This window comes from Hyaena hyaena, unplaced genomic scaffold (genome assembly GCF_003009895.1).
Source record: "Hyaena hyaena isolate Hyena2069 unplaced genomic scaffold, ASM300989v1 scaffold_707, whole genome shotgun sequence".
Taxonomy (NCBI): domain Eukaryota; kingdom Metazoa; phylum Chordata; class Mammalia; order Carnivora; family Hyaenidae; genus Hyaena; species Hyaena hyaena.
This window is the reverse complement of record NW_024081342.1, coordinates 528924-546129: the sequence shown is the minus strand read 5'-3', so window position 1 is coordinate 546129 and position 17206 is coordinate 528924. Positions and strand designations below refer to the sequence as shown.

The 17206-nt window shown below is 38.9% G+C and overlaps 1 non-coding gene and 1 pseudogene across 1 annotated transcript; both read right to left on the bottom strand.

Moving 5' to 3' along the window:
- Positions 1 to 3244: 3244 nt before the first annotated feature.
- Positions 3245 to 3349, bottom strand: LOC120220590. The gene has a single exon (XR_005525631.1). It is a non-coding gene; the product is annotated as a U6 spliceosomal RNA (small nuclear RNA).
- A 2700-nt stretch (positions 3350 to 6049) lies between these two features.
- On the bottom strand, positions 6050 to 6292 carry LOC120220585 (annotated as a pseudogene).
- Positions 6293 to 17206: the final 10914 nt, after the last annotated feature.

The following is a 17206-nucleotide window of genomic DNA, read 5'->3' as shown; positions in this document are numbered from 1 at the left end:
CTGGGCTGACAGCTAGGTCAGAGCCTGGAGCCTGTCTTCAGATTCTGTATATCCCTTCCTCTCTGACCCACCCCTGCTCATGCTGTCTCTATTTCTCTCTCAAAAATAAAACATTACAAAATAATAATAAGAAGAAAAAAATTCTCTTTTGATGTATCATTATTTTACATCTTTATGAAGTATCTATTATTCCTGACCATCTAAAATTCCTTAAAAGCTCAACCACATTGGGAATATTTATTCCCCTGGCCTGGCTTAGCTCTTCCATTTTGACCTCTAGTTCATATTTCTAGTAAATTAAAAAAAAATGAATTAAACGCATTTTCATCTTGGGTCTTCAAGGGGGCAAAATTTTGACAAATCAGGCATCTGATACTTCGAACATAGAAACAAACTTAGTGCTTGTTTCCTTTGTGCTGTCTCTGCTCTGGACATGCGCAGCAGCTGAGTTTACAGATCAGCAGATGTGATATGAGAAACACATTGGGTCAAGCCTCTATCATGAGATCAGGGAAAATAAGTTTTCTCTCCAGTAAAAACAGAGCAATTTTTTTTTTCAAATCTCACAGCTTCCAGCAAGCCCTGGTGTTTCCTTTTGGTCTGTGAAACACTTCAGCCTCACACTCTCCTGCTGTTGTGACAGTCTGTCTCCACCTCGGCAGCACAAAGACTGAAGGAAAAAGGGACTCTTTTCTTGCACTGGGGAGATATACATGATTTCACAGTAAGAGGAGGTATCTGATCTTTGTACTCCCTTTGTTTCCTCTCTCCAAGTTTTACAGCCTTCTTTATCTGTAAATAAAAAAAGGTTGTACATACATTTTCAAAATGTGCTGCATAATACAACTTCATACATTTAGGAAGCTGACAGCTGCCCTCTGAGGTATAGCCTGACAGCCTAAAACCCAGAAATCAATCACTTGGATACAGCGGTGCCATGCTATTGCTCCCGGTATGTATTGCAGCACCCAGGAACCACTTATTTGAGATATGCCATCGAAACTCTGATAGATTAAAGCACCACATCCTAGAAACAATTGTGTGTGGTGGGGGAAATGCTTTCACAGATCTGCCGGGTACCAGCCCAGAATCCAGCAGGCAACCGGGCAGGGCTGTGCTGAATCAGAGCTTCTAGAAACCCGGGAAGCAGCAGGATGACAGTTCTGTTCTTCAGCAGCCCATTATGAACTAATTAGCATACATGAATTGCAGATTTGAAGCATTAAAGTGATGTACAAATCATTAATTTTTTGTCAAATCCATGTCATCCCTGTGTATGCCTTCCTATTTTAATGTTGCATGACAGTGAAAAGAGGTACAATCCTCTGTATATAAAGAGGAGAGATTTGGTGTAGCTGATGTAATGAGATCTATTTAAACACTATGTATTTTTCAGCTTTGAATATATCTGCTTGGAAAAATGCTACACTTGTCCTATTAGGGTTAATTGTGAAGGGATGTTAATGTATTCAAAACCCCAGGGGTAGTTCTACATGTTGTCTGAATGAAACAGGGGATGTAAGACCAACTTCACATTTGAGCTTTCTTTTTAAAAGTCCTCTTTTTGATGAATAAAAAGAGCCATAAAATCTTTCTCACTGATTATGGAAGGTGTAACTATTTAGAACGAAAGCTGAGCTTTTCGGCATGTGAGAGCTCCCATGCAGCAGATATGTTCTCGTTAACTCAGTGCCAAACTTAATTTATAAAGATGTATAATGTAATCCAATAGAAAAGGGAAAATAACAGCAAAGCTGGGTTTCATACTGGAAAAGGCTTCTAAGCATTAATTTGTGGTTTTCCGTATTGCTTCTGTGTATTTAATTACTAAAGATATTTGTGCTTAAACAAATACTCGGTGTTTCATTTGAATTTCTCTTTTCTTATTACAGTGGAGTCACAATGCTTAATTTGTTAGTACTGTGATAGTTGCCATGGTAACAGACTCTAATGTTATATATAAATATGTATGTGGTATATATGTGTGTGTGTTATAAATATGTACTATCGATGCTTATGACTTTATTCCAAGAGCACATCTCAGAAGACTTAGCTCTTAAGAAACACTCTAATTGAAAATGTAGATATACATTTTGAACCTAAAGATATATGGTCACAGATGTGGGTCTCCATTTTCACATGGGGAAGAAAGGAGGTTCTGAGGAAGGGAGAAATGCTTTCATGCTCTCTTCTTGTAGGTTTTTCTCTGCCTGCCCACAGAATTCTCCATGCCGTGGGTCATACTCTATGGGCCTTCTCCTTCTCCCCACTCCCTTTTCCACCCACTTCTTTTAACCATACAAAATATAGATAAAATGAAAACCAAGGCCAAACTCTAGGGGGAGATGTTTTTTGTCTGATGAACCTTCTATCAAGAAGACTAGGGATGCATTGAGAATGGAGGAGGAGAGGGTGAGATGATTTGGTCCATTCATATTAGTGAGAGCAGGGAATTCATAATAAAGACAACTATACACATATATGCTACTTGAATTAGGAATTTCACACACCTCTCAGTAAATATGGTAGATAGTAGACTCTTCATTGTAGAGCTGAGGAAGCTGCAGCTTACAGTGAGCGAGTAAAAATTATCATGAAGATTAGATTGCTAAAGCCTCTGTTCTTTGGACAATGTCACATTATTACTCTGAGGCCTTCTATAGTGCAAAGTACTAGAGCCATAAACCCACTCCTTCCAGACTAATTAGCATCCCCCATGCAGTCAGATCCAGGGCAATGACAATGATATGCTTTATGCTGGAGATGACTTTAGTAGTAAACCAAAAATAAACCCAATGGAAAGGGAGAATAGCATGGCCATCTCTATAAGTAGGTATTATTTTCAGCTCCATGCAACAACAATACAACGCAGCAGCTTAGCTAAATAGTTTATTTTTCATAAATCACTACAAATCCAGAAATGAGGTTGGTATGAAGGCACCATAATGTTATCAGGGACTTAGCATTTAAGCATTTGTTTATCTCTCTCCTGTGCCATTGTTAGTATGAAACCGTTATCTTCATGCTCATAAGATGGCTGCTGCCCCACTTGACATTTGACATCACAACTGTATTCCAGGCTGAAGGAATAGGAATGAACAAAGGACAAATAATGAGTGCGCTGAACTCTCTCTCTGTCTCTCTCTCTCATCTCTTTTTGTGGAAAAATCACAACTTCAATATTGGATGCCACATGTTTTGCTTTGACTCATATAGTTTTCTTGGGATTAACCAATGAGTATCCAATGACCTCTGGGAAGTGTGGAAAATATGGAATGCTTGTGCAAGGGCCATGCTAATCTCCTCTGTATCATTTCATTTCTAGTATACATGCTGCCAAAGCAAGCACAAGCTTGTCTCTTTCAGTGATAAACATAAATTTTCAGGAAGCCCTAACCAAAACATTGTACTTACACTGGCCAGCCTTGTGCCATATGGCCACCCAATAGAGGCAGAGAAGTCTGTGGAAGTGAATCATTTTAATCAAGCCTAATGTTGCCCCTACTAAAATGGGGGGTTTTGTTAGTAATGAATGGAGAATGGTTATTGGATAGACAACTAGCAATGGTCATCTTCTGTGATATTTCCTTGTGACTTCATCAAGAATACACACCGATATAGTACACACTTTGTATCAGGGGAAAATATTAAGTACATATTCTGACACACAGCTGAAAACCAGCTTGTACCTCACTCATTTTCTTGTTATTTTTTGAATCTTCAGCTTCCATTTTCAGGAATTCTCTATTTAATCCTTCTAAGTGGAGTACTTATTAGCTGCCTTATTGGTATTTAACCATTGGATTGTATTTTGGTGTTTACCCTAGTATGATGGTGGCAGAATTCACCATTTGAGCAGCTGAGTTTTGCAGAATCTGTGTAGTAGAGCAGTCAAGAGCTAAGGATTCATACAGAACTGAGTTACATTCAAGCTTCACTTCCTATAATCTATGTGACTCTATGTAAGTCTCTTAACTTCTTTAAGCCTTGGTTTCCTCATTTGATAAGTGAGCACAATAAAAACACCTTCTTCAGGGGTGCCTGGGTGGCTCAGTTCATTAAGTGTCCAACATTGGTTGGACTTGATTTCATGGTTTGTGGGTTTGAGCCCCACATCAGGTTCTGTGCTGACAGCTCAGAGCCTGGAGGCTGCTTCAAATTCTGTCTCCCTCTCTCTCTGACCCTTCCCTGCTCATGCTTTGTGTCTCCTCTCTCTCAAAAATAAATACACATTTAAAAACTTTTTTTAAAAAAAACACCTTCTTCAGAGGGATTCTATGAGGAAGAAACAAGTCAATACACATAAAACACCTAGTGGAATATCTGACCCGTGGGAAGTATTTGACCAATCTTAACCTTAATATTTGACCAATATTACTATTGCTATAAATCAAGTTGTCCTGGATTCAAATCATGCATCTTCCATTTTCTTTGGCAGGTTACAAAAAGCCTTTGATTCTTAGTTTCATCGTGTGGAAAATGGTTACTGGGTAATGTTAGAGATGGTAAGTATGTAAATTATCTATTAAACTGCTAAATAGTAGAGATGCTATATGCTATTAGTTGCCTGTCAATATCCAGTCCCCATTCCCTTCTTCCTTCCTGTTGGGATTTCACTTTGTTCAGGATGGTGATATGTCCTGTTAAAATTGTTCCCTTTCCTAACTCCCTTGCAGCTAGAGGATGACAAAGTTCTGGCCTATGTAATATAAATGAATTTCCCTGGAGAGAGCTTTCTTTTTTGAATAAAAAGGCAAAACCTTGTTTTGTAAAAGCTCTTTGTTCTCTCTCCTCCATCATTGCATGCCTGGAGGTGATGTAGCCATATTGAAAATGTGGAGAACAGAACCACAAACTAATGAGGTCAGAGGAGGAAGATAGACTTTGGGTCATTTGTTGTATCACTAAGGCCTTACACCAGCTTTAGATTGCCCAACTCCAGGTGTGTTATACAAGGAGAAAAAAACTTAGTGCTGTAAGACAATATTTCTTGAGTTTTATTTATGTGCAGTCAATCAAATGGGGACACAGGTTATTGCCATGTGGAAATCATGTTAACAATCATTACCACCACCACAACCATCATTATCATCATTACCTATATAAATGACATGGCCCCAGGATATTTAATCTGTGGTCTGTTTTTATGAGCAGAGCAAAAGGTTTGACCATGGCCCTATGGAAGAAACTTAGTCTACAGGAAGTATTGATCAAGACTCCAGGGAACTGGAGACCTTGGAGGGAACTGGAGAAATCTGTTTTGTTTTGTTTTTTTTGAGAGGTTGACAATGATTTTTATCAGCACAAATGTGTCTATTGTTTATATAAATCTGCCATTAACCAACTAAACTAATCATAAATACAATAATTATCTTTTTACGTAGGTCCATTTTATATTCATGTTTCATTCACAAGTTAGAAAAACAAACCTTCACATAAGAACTGACAAATCAAAGGAACTGAGATGCTCCTTACTGGCCGGTATCCATTTTTGGCACTTGTCACAGAAGTGGGACAGCTGCTCCTCCATCCAGCACACGTCTCCTTCATCACTGTTGAGGGAATCCCCACTCTGATCATGAGATAAGTGTGCTGATGCCTGGTCCTCCAATTCAAGGATCAGGACAGTCTCCCTCTCCCCCTCCCCCTCCTCCAGCACTTCTGAGGTAGATGTTCTCGTGGCTTCATCATCGTGCTGGCTTATCAAACTACTCAGGTGGATGTTACTATCCATCCTTTCCTCTCACAGGCTCTCATGTGCTTTTCATGAACAATCCTAAGCTCTGGACACCAGGCTTCAAGGGGCTTCTACCAGGATCACACAGACAGAGCTCTTCAGAAGAGTGTCTGCCTACTTCTTTACTGAGATAGAAGAAACTTTTAAAGCAATAATTTAGAATATATCCTCCACTGTCTTTGTCTCTGGCCAAGTCTGAAAGGACAGTGACCAACAAAAATAAAGGTTGAACACCTCACAAAGCTATTCTCCATCCATATGCACACACCCACACTCGACACTGTCCCCTCAATGTTTGACACCCATTTCAAGTCATGTTTTTTTAGGACCTTTTGTCAATAACATCCCTCTTTCTGCTTCAAGTTGCTAAGTCAAAATAACCTGTTCTCCCAAGAGACAAATGTTTTCATTTTTCCAATTCTGCCTCTCAGTGTCTCTGATCACTCCATCGTGAAGTCTCTGCTGTACCTGCTGCTGCTTCAGATGCACACCAGTCACCGTGGCTGCTGTCAGCACCACCAACAGGCCCAGCATCACCTTCGAGTTCCTAGACATCCCTGCACCAGCCACCGTGGCCTCCCACTACCTTCCCGGGGCCTCAGGGATGCAGTCAAATGTGACTCGGAGGCTGCTAGAACTGGAGAAATCCTAACTGCTTCTGGGACTTGGGGCAAGGACCAGGCAATTGTCAGATCAAACCATAGAGTCCTGAAGGGACTGCTAACCCAGGAGAGCTCTGTGCATGTGCTGAATCCCACCGAATCTCTCTGAGTCTATAGTCTGGAGATTTAGGAGTTTATTACCCACTAATTGCCTACAGGCTCCTGGGTGACATTACAAATATCTGAGATGGAAATAACGAGAAATCAATGCTGGGTGAAGGGTAATATTGCAAAAGTTATTTTCTGAATAATGGTAACCACCAATAATTAGAGATGAATGAGGAGTAACTACCTTCCACACAATGTCTTCACCAGTTATATTGAAAGTAAATCTCTGACCAAATTTGGTGACAAATAAAGATGCATTTATTAAGCAGGCACGAAACAGCTTGTATAACATATTAGTTAGTTGCTTGATATAGTAGCTATTGTGCCACAAGTGGACTGAGGACTGAGTCAATGGCTAGGCAAATTTTTGCTAGAAAGCACCTCTATAGGCTAGTTAGAAGACTAGTTGATTAGAAAACTGGTTGATGACCCTTACGGAGTGAATTTTTGGTTAGGGCAAATGACCACCCTTACAGTGTAGTTTAATCTAACTGTTATATCTGATATATATATATATATAGATATAGATATATATACTGATATATAGATATAGATATAGATATAGATATTTCCTATAAAGTATAGTAGGGAGTTTGGGGGTGCCTGGGTGGCTCAGTCGGTTAAGCGTCTGATTTTGGCTCAGGTCATGATCTCACAGTTCGTGGGTTCGAGCCCTGCGTCAGGCTCTGTGCTGACAGCTAGCTCAGAACCTAGAGCCTGTTTCAGATTCTGTGTGTGTGTCTCTCTCTGACCCTCCCTTGCTCACGCTGTCTCTCTCTCTCTCAGAAATAAATAAAAATTAAAAACATTTTTAAAAAGTATAATAGGGAGTTTAAATTACAGATCCCCTATTAAGCAGCCCATGTAATTAATAAAGAGCAAAATTAGAACTAGATCTTATGTCCTCTGAATCCCAACTTTGAAAGTTTTACCACTTCAGTATCCCAACCTGGCAACAATCCTACAAACAGTCCAAACTCATTGCCTTAAGAGGTAATGTTCTCAGGGGCACCTGGCTAGCTTAGTTGGTTAAGTGTCCATCTCTTGATTTCAGCTCAGATCATGATCTCACAGTCATGAGATGGAGTCCTGTAACTGACTCTGCACTGAGTGTGGAGCCTGTGTGGGACTCTCTCTTTCCCTCTCTCTTTGCCCCTCCCCCACTCATTCTCTCTCTCTCTCTCCCCTCCCCCCACCCCCATCAAAATGAATAAATAAACATTTAAAAAAGGAGATAACCTTCTGTAAATCAGCCTATTAATATTAAAAGGTTTCCCACTTAAAGTGAAAATAACAAGTTTAGTTGCTGATATTAATCCTGGAGCAACATGTAAGGATATGGCAGGATTAAGAAACAGAGCATCACATTATGAAAGTTTGGATTTATAATAGTCAAGTGTAAAATAATAAATAGCTGGTTATTAGACAATTAAGAGAAAACATGATAAATATTGAATGAGAACTTGAAAGCAAACCTCGTTTGCTATAATCTCTCCTCTATTTTGACCCTGCCATGTTTATATTTTGCACAGCCTACTCTGATTTATAGCCATTTATGTTCATCTTTTTGATAGCTCTTTTGTTATTAGTAAGTATCTACTTCATGACTTCGAATCTGTTTTTATATAGGGAAATTATTTATGGAAAAACAAAGAGTTTGCACATGAGATCACTGGTTTGTAGTGATATTTCTTATATTTTCAAAGAAGCTAGGAAAGATTCTGCTACGGAAATTCAGTGGTCATCTGAAGAAATAAAGAGGGTCTACACGTAATGATTCCTGTGCTTCTTCAGTAGGCTTGGCTCACTGCTCCACTCACACAGAATTCCTACACTTGCTTTATGGCTTTATGTAAATGTGTTTACTGTTCTTTGGTGACTTTTCTGAAGGAAAACTGTTCTCAACCGTGTTCTTTTGTTTATTCAATTGTTGTAGAGGTGAAGACTGGAGATTGCCAATACAACAGATCGAGAAGATCTCATTTTATGGGAGAGTGCGGTTCAGTAAGAACGAACGCTGACTGAAGCCAGAATTATGATGAAATTGTTAGATGTCTTGAGGGAGTGATGAGGGATGAGTACAATTAATTTCCACCTAGAGATACTGGTACTTCCCCCCCCCCCCGCCCAAAACCGTAGTATATTGATAATTCACATTTTATCTTTGAAACAAAGATAGTTTTTTAACCTCCTTCTTAGAAATGACAACATAAAAGCTCTTATAAAAGGCTTAGACGCTAAATGTTAAGTCAGTTCTTAATGATAATCTACTGAAGTCTTTATTGCTTGATCTTCTGGGAATTAAAAAACACTGGGCCTTCCTTGAAACTCTCCACTGGGAATAGCATATGGTTCCTATATTCTGTGCAATTAAACTTCCTGGAAAGGAGGAGGCTGGGAAATGTAGAACACGGAGTCTGATAGATTAGATTAAACAAAATAACAAAAACAAAAACAACTGATACATAAATGGGTTAAATAGTTAAGTGGTGATCCATCTGAGTATTAGCCCTCCTTCTATTAAACCTGGTATCAAAGGATGAATGCCATGATAAGGAGTTCAAAAGCACCCTCAGCTTGAAACAGCTTTGGAAAAACCAAGCTGGTTTAACTGATATAATTATTGTGGATTCATTGAAGTCTGAACAGCAAAGTATTTAAAGCACTGTCAGGAAACATTAAATCTCCCTTCTGAGACTAGCATTGAAAAAAGGTAGGACAGCTCGTTTTTTACATTAAAGCAGGATTGGACCTGATTAGTATTTGAAATATTTCTTTCCCAATTTTGGGCAGCATTAGATTTTGGCTAGTGAAATATAAATGAACATCAATTGTACATGACAACTGCTGATCCAAACCACTTAAAATTCTCTGAATGTCCTTTTCTCTCTTAGACTGGCTGCCAGAGTCTCATCATCAAAGCCAGCAAAGCCGACCAAAGGCAGCTCTGAGGTGGAGGCCCTGCCTAAGCTGTGAAGGGTTAGAAAGACAGCTGTTTGTTTTGTGCAGACATGAATCACTATCAGGGCCATTACAACATTTTAAGCTAGGTCACACTACTCCAAGTCCCTCTGCATTTTGCTCAGACGCCAGGGAGCTCAGAGACTTGTTGCTTTTTGTTTCAGTGGAAATCAAATCCACTTCGTCACACATCTTCCTCCTGCTTCGGGATGTGACCATAGAGTTTGAGAGAAGCATGTAAGCACTAAGTGTGAAAGCCACAATAATACAGATTTTGCCTCGTAAATATTTTTGCTCATGATTTGGAAACTGGAGGAAGATAAAGATATTAACTATCCTTCAATCGTCCTTAGAGGGAAATTTAATCAGAGTTAGTCCTTGGCCATCATAATGGGTTCATTGAAGCAACTTTCCAGGCCAAAATAAATAGTTCATTATACACAAACTAATTCAAGAGATAAGGTTGAGTTGGCTCTTTGGAATTGAGGTCCTTATCTTTCCATTAGTCTGGTTTAAAAATATGGTAGCCAGGTTCACCTAAGACTCCAAGCTCTCTCCAACACTCTCCTCCCCCCATTCAGATTTGATTTCAAGATCTTATCTAAAAGATCTATTAGAGCAAAGAGCCCACTAATTAAGCAACTAACCCCAAGACTATGCTGTTAGCCTGGGGGGACTTGTTTTATCCCATTAATTTGAGAGCTGCTACTTTATCTCCAGTGGTAATTGGCGTGCTCAGTCTATCTCTACCCACTTCTGTGGGAGGAAATACCACAATTTACTCTCATTTGAACTCAATTTTATACCAGAGTTTAAGACCAGTTAGCGCCACATTTTTCTTTGTCAGTGATCTTGAAGAAGCATCCTCTATTGTGTTTTGGAAGACTGCTCCATCGTTATCTATTCTCCATGCAAATGCTCTCTGTTTAGCTAACACTGTAGCGATAGAACCAAATGCTTAGCGGATTTTGGATTGATTCTGCCCTCCACAGCCCAGTCTGCTCTTTGCTATATGAATTGAGCACTAAAGGTCACAGTGAATCAATCCTGGCTTGGGTTTGCAAAAATGTGAATAGAAGGTAGTCAGTCATGGTAGCTCCCTTTTGTGAGAAGGTTATTAAAGTTCACTGGAAAACAATTTCCCCAATCTCACATTTATAATTGAATACTGCTGCTGTGAGGTTTCAATGAGATGAAGTATGTGAAAGCGCTTTGTAAACTCTGTAAAATAAAAAGTCTGAAAGAAGAGCTGCATAGCTGTTAACTGTGGTTCGTGCTGAAGAATAGGATTATGGGGGAAACGTCACTGTCTCGTTTATATACTTCTCTAATGTTCGAATCTTTTTTTTTTAATTTTTTTTAATGTTTTATTTATTTCTAGGAGAGAGAGAGACAGCGTGAGCAGGGGAGGGTCAGAGAGAGAGGGAGTCACAGACTGAAACAGGCTCCAGGCTCTGAGCTGGCAGTCAGCACAGAGCCCGACGCGGGGCTCGAACCCACGAACCGCGAGATCATGACCTAAGCGAAAGTCGGACCTTTAACCGACTAAGCCACCCAGGCGCCCCTAATATTCGAATCTCTTGAAAGCTACAAAGACGTATAACTTATAGAACCAGCAGACTCTATAAGAATCTTGTCTTTTTAGACTGTGTCCCGCAGAGAAGAATGTAAAAAGTCTATCTTTTGCCATTAAAATTCACTGGGTCCTGGATTTCAAATAACTTAAACAGGGGTAATTATCAACAGTTTTTTGAATATCACGTATGCAGGCAAGAATAGGACAAATGAAGCTCGAAGCTTCTCAGATCATAACATATTCTGTAGGTATAATTTGAAGATTGCTTTCTAGGAATTTTGAAATATCTTATTTTGCTTTTAGCTGTGGGTAAACACAACACAACCATGAATATTCAGGTGAAGGTGTTTATGAAGGGAACATTGAGGCCATTACAGGTCACCAAGTGAATTGTCCTGCATGTGATACAGGATAATAAGATGGGGACAAATATAGAAACTGAAACCTTATGCTTGAGGGGGCCTAAGGGAGTCCCTTTAAGAAGGGGGCAAAAGCCCCACTTTCATCTCTTCTTTAAGAAATTCTTGCTCTGCTGTTCCATCTTCTTCAGTACTCTCGTTCTGCATTCCAGATACCCGGGCCTTCTTTGTACTTCAGAGTTAGAAGGTCCGAGTTCCAATTCTAGCTCTGCCATTTATTATTTATTGCTGTTTAAGGCTGGGTGCATGCTTTAAGCTCTTGAGCCCCCTCTGTTGAATTGAGGTTGGTAAGGATCAAATGAGATTGGTAACAAAAGCAACCCAGATAGTGCATGCCCACACACAAATGTTAAGATGGACTTACTCATTTACTTTCCATACTACCTTGTCCTTGTCAACATTTATGCAACTGAAGTTCCATTGCCTCAGGACCTTGTTTTCTATAGTTAATCTGACAAAGTAAACTCTGCTCAAGTGTTGGGAGGTGCTAATGAGTTAACTTAGTAACCTTCTCAGGTAATATATTTACATTTGGAAGGAACTAAAAGGAGCTTTTCCTATTTAGGTATGGGAAGGGGAGGAGGTGAGAAATGTGTCTGCACTCAGTGCCTTCCCCATGTGCCAGACACTCTGATGGGCGCTCCATATTCATTGTTTTTAAAATCCAACAACAAACCTAAGAGGTGTGTATACATGCAAGATTTCATAACAAGCACTGGCTATGTATAAGTGGATCAATTCATTAGGGAAATTTTAAGGTTATAATGTGATCACAGCAGGAACAGGCATCATGATTTGGAACTTGCATCTGAGGAAAAGAGCTGTTGCTTGCAGTTCAACTGCATTATTTAGTGCTTTGTTTATCTTAATAATGGGTAATCAGGATTATAAGGACTTGTATGCAACCCAAGGCTAATGATAGTGCTGGAGGGGATAAGAAAAGAAAAGGACTCTCTCTCTCTTTCTCTCTCTCTCAGTAAAAAATCAAAAAAGAAATAATACAGTGATACAACGAACTTCTTCACATAGCAGATCCAATATAGATTCAGTGTTTATCAAGACTTTCCTTCACTTGTTTCCTTATCTCTTCCTTTCTAGTCTGAAATAGATTAGAGCAAATTAATGACTTTGTGTTATTTCAGCATGACAAACAATAATGAAACATAATGATTTTTCTGTAAAAAACAACTTTCCCTCATTAAACATGGCTGATTAGTCTGAAATATAGTTTATATAGGAAAATTAGGCTCCACGCTTATTTTTTTTCCCTGTAATTGCCAATTGTCAGGGTTAAATATTGTATACTGGTTACCTCCAATGATGTCTAAGGAGGTTTTGTTTGTATGTGTTTGTGTGTTTTTTGTTGTTTTATTGTTTTGTTTTCTGTTTGCTTTGATTGCCTTGGCCACCCTTCTTTGTTTGAGTATCATTATGGATTCATGAGTTTTTTGTGTATTCAGTGTTGTAGAAGATGTTGTGAGTGTTCTTCTTATATTACTTCACCACTCACCATTCCAGAAAATGAAGATGGCAAGCACCTGCAACTCTCCACCTGAGAGTTTTATCTCATCTTATGCACAGGGCAGGTGGGAAGTGCCAGAGAACTGACATGCCAGGAGTGCCTCTCAATGGTGTAGGAAGAGAAGTCTTAGGTGTGTTCTATACTGTTTCCCAGGGATCTCAGCAGAATTGAGCCCTCATTGCCCTCCAGGATAATCTGCTTATTAACATACCTTATATTGTCTTTTAACTCTTTTCTGTCTTGCTTTCCCATTCTGTGATCTTCTCCCCTAAAATTATCCCTAACAAACCATATGCACTCAAATCCTTGCATCTGCTTCTGGGGGCATACAGCCTAAGAAAGCTGCTACTAAGAGTATCTAGAGGCAAACCATGAAAGACTCTTGAATACTGAGAACAAACTGAGGACTGATGGGTGTGGGGGGGGAGGGGGGAGATGGGCATGAGGAGGGCACTTGTGGGGATGAGCACTGGGTGTTATATGGAAACCAACTTGACAATAAACTATTTGTAAAAAAAAAAAAAAAAAGAGTAGCTAGAGGGAGCAGACACTCAGAATGGGATAGATGTGATATCCCTATTACTAAAAAGTAGGACAATGATTATCTCTAGCAGGGAATATTATAGATTTCATTATATTTACCTAATCAGGATTAGATAATAAATATTTTAGGCTTTTTAGGCCATATGGTTCCTGTTTCTACTATTCAACCCTGCCACTGTAGCATGAAAGCAGCCATAGACAAGAGGCAAATAAATGAGTGTGACCGTGTTCCTTAATTTTACAACAGTTTTAGGTGTTCAGCCCATGGGCCCTGGTTTGTTAGTCCCTAGTCTATAATAAAACCTAGGGTCAGGACTTAATGTGATGCAAGTAGGAAGCACTGTCCATGGCATGGAAAGAAAAAGAATTTTTCACCAAAGGACTTGTATGTACTAACATGTTTCACAACATGTCTGGGAATGTAACTTGGGGTTGCTCAGAGAGGATGAATATAAGTTTTGATGAGGAATAGTATACTGATACTGCTGGAAAGACTTAGCATTCTGGCAAGGACTTCTGGAGCCAAGCCTACTATACTGCAGGAAATGCAATGCAACTCTCAAGCCTCCCATTTTCTGGAGGCCTATAGTAAATGAAGTGGAGATGCCAGAACTGTCTTGGCAGAGTATTAAGGAAAGGCTTAAAGAATCAGAGATGTGGACATGTTTGAATGGATTTGTTACATTAAAAAAAAAAAAAAACAACAACCCACCAGTTGTCTGTGTTTTTCAGAGGGCCCATAAGCTATTCCTTAACCAAAGCAATAAGGATTGAAAGAACTGATGGTGGTTATCATTTGTGGGTCAGGGATGGAATGGAAGGTTGTTACAGACCAGGGCTACTTAGCATCAATGGGGATGATAAGCTTCTGGCATACTAGAAGCCAGGTGGCAGAATTTAACTATCAGAAGCAAGGTGAATGTAATTTCTATAATGGGGTTACAGATGGAATGACAATGAGGAGCCCATGACCCATGGGAGTTTGTGAAGATGTCTAATAGACGATGGTATTTCTAGGGGCAAGAAGGTCGACCAAATGATGATGGTGTTGCTTGACATATATAACCAAAAATATCAATAGTGGGAGAGCAGAAAGCTTATGTCAAGCACTGTGTTGGAAAAATCACAATTCTTTATACTGTTCTCAAACCAGAGTCAATTGAAGGGGAGGCTATTTCCTTTGGAGGAAATGTGCTGTGATGTCACAAGAAGTACGTTCAGTAGCTATTTGCCCAATCCATCCCCAAAGGTCTTAGGGTCCTTCACTAGATAATCATACAGTTAGGGAAAGCAGATCGTTCAAGGGCTGTTGGGTACTGGATCATAGATGATACTGATAAAGGGAATCAAAATGCCTATAAAGGTTATGGAAGTCATATGATAAATGGAGTCCTGTCCCAGGTCAATACAATAAATCTGTAGATCACCATACGATGATTTTCTCAGCCCCAAATGCATCATTAGAATGGGTTCACCTAGAAGCTGACAGAACACTCACAGTTATTGCTTGATTGTAGACTGTTATAATTGGGGAAGTTAGTGGAAGTATGGTAGGCAGAATAATGGCCCTTCAAAGATGTCCATGTCCTATTCCTAGAACCTGTATGTTAGGTTACATGGAAAAGGGTAATTAAGGCTGCAGATGAAACTAAACCTACTAATCAGAGGCCCTTGAGCTGGGGAGATTAGTCTGGATTATCTGGGAGGCACAGTCTAATCACAGGAAGAGTAGGCAGATGAGAAGTCAGAGTCAGAGAGAAATTTGAAGATGCTGTGATGCTTCTTTTGAAAGTGGAAGAAGAGATCACAAGCCAGTGAATGCAGGAAGTTTCTAGAACCTGGAAAAGTCAAGGAGACAGAGTCTTCTCTGGATTTTTTAGAATGAACGTAGTTCTTTCAATACCTTGATTTTATCTCCGTGAGAACTGTTTTGGACTTTGGACTTTCAGAACAGTAAGATAATAAGTTTTTGTTGTTTTAAGCATTAAATTTGTGGTAATTCGTTATAGCAGCAATAGAAAACAAATATAGGAAGCCATTAAGTCTGCACCAGTATTCTCTGCCCCTGCAAGGAATTAAAATTAAAGCAATAACATATTCTGAATGAATGGTAGAGATGAGTGCCACTCTCAAAGACAAACGGCATGCTAAGGTGGTACATCCTATTCTCTTTTAAGTCACTGTACAGGTCCTGAAAAATCAGATGGATCATGGCAGAGGATGGTGAACTACCATAAATCGAAACAAGTGGGAGCCCCACTTGCAGCTGTTATTCTAAATGTGGCATCTTTACTTAAAAAGATAAAAATAGCCTCTGGCACCTGATATGCAGCTACTGATCTGGTGAATGTGTTCTTTTCAATCCCCAGCAGGAAGGAGGATCAAAAGAAGTTCAAATTCACCTGGCAATGAGAGCAGCAGCGTCACTTACAGTTATGCCTTAGGGTTATGATACCCTCCAAGTCTTGATAGTCTTGATATTTCAAAGCACATGATGTTGATCCAACATATTAATGATATCACATTAACCAGACCTATTGAGCAGGAAATAGCAAGTACTCTGATTGCTTTGAAACAAATTTGCACAACAGAATGAGAGAGAAATCTTATGAAGATCCAAAGACCTCTCACACTGGTGATGTTTTTAGGGATCTAGTTGTTTGAAGTATACAAAGACACTCCCTCCAATATAAAAGATAAGTTATTGCACTGAGCCTCTTGCCACAAAGAGATGCATTTTAGAATTATTTCTTTGTTTTAATTTTTTCACATAGAAAAAATATAAATCTTAAATGTACAACTTGATTTTATATATATATATATATAGAAAGAGAGAGAGAGAGAGAGAGAGCACAAGCATAAGAAAGATAGAGAGATATCTCAGGTAATCATGGCTCAGATCAATATATGGCCCAGATTTAAAAAAAAATTCCTTTTGTCCCAGAATGTTTTCTTTTGCCATATTATATATATAATTTATTTATACATATTTATTTATATAATTTATTATATATTTTAATTTATATATAAATACTTATATAAATAAATTTTTAAAATTTTTGTTTATTTTTTAGGAAAAAAGAGGGAGAGACAAAGCACAACAGGTGGGTGGAGCAGAGAGAGATGAAGATATAGAATCTGAAGCAGGCTGCAGGCTCTGAGTTGTCAGCACAGAGCCCAACACAACTATCGAACTCACAAGCTGTGAGATCATGATCTGAGCCGAAGTAAGATGCTTAACCTATTGAGCTACCCAGGAGCCCCTCTTTTGTCAATTTCCAGTAAAAATTCTCCTCAGAGATAATGATTCTTTTGATTTCTATCACCATAGATTAACTTCGCCTCTTTTTCACTTCGTTTAAATGGTGTATGTACTTTTTGTTTGGCTTATTCTGCTTAACAGGGTTTTTTTGAAATTTAACTGTGTTGCTTTATGTTTCAGTAATTGGTTCTTTTTTCTTGTGGTATAGTAGTTCATTGTATGGATACACCAAAACATGCTTATCTATTCTTTTGTTGATGAATGTTTTGGTTGTTTCCACTTTGGATATATTATGAATGAAGCTTTTATGAACATTCTTGGATAAGTCTTTTTGTTGACATACACCCTCATTTATTTTGGGCATATAACTAAAAAAAATTGCTAGTCACAAGGTGAGTATATTTTTAACTCTCTTA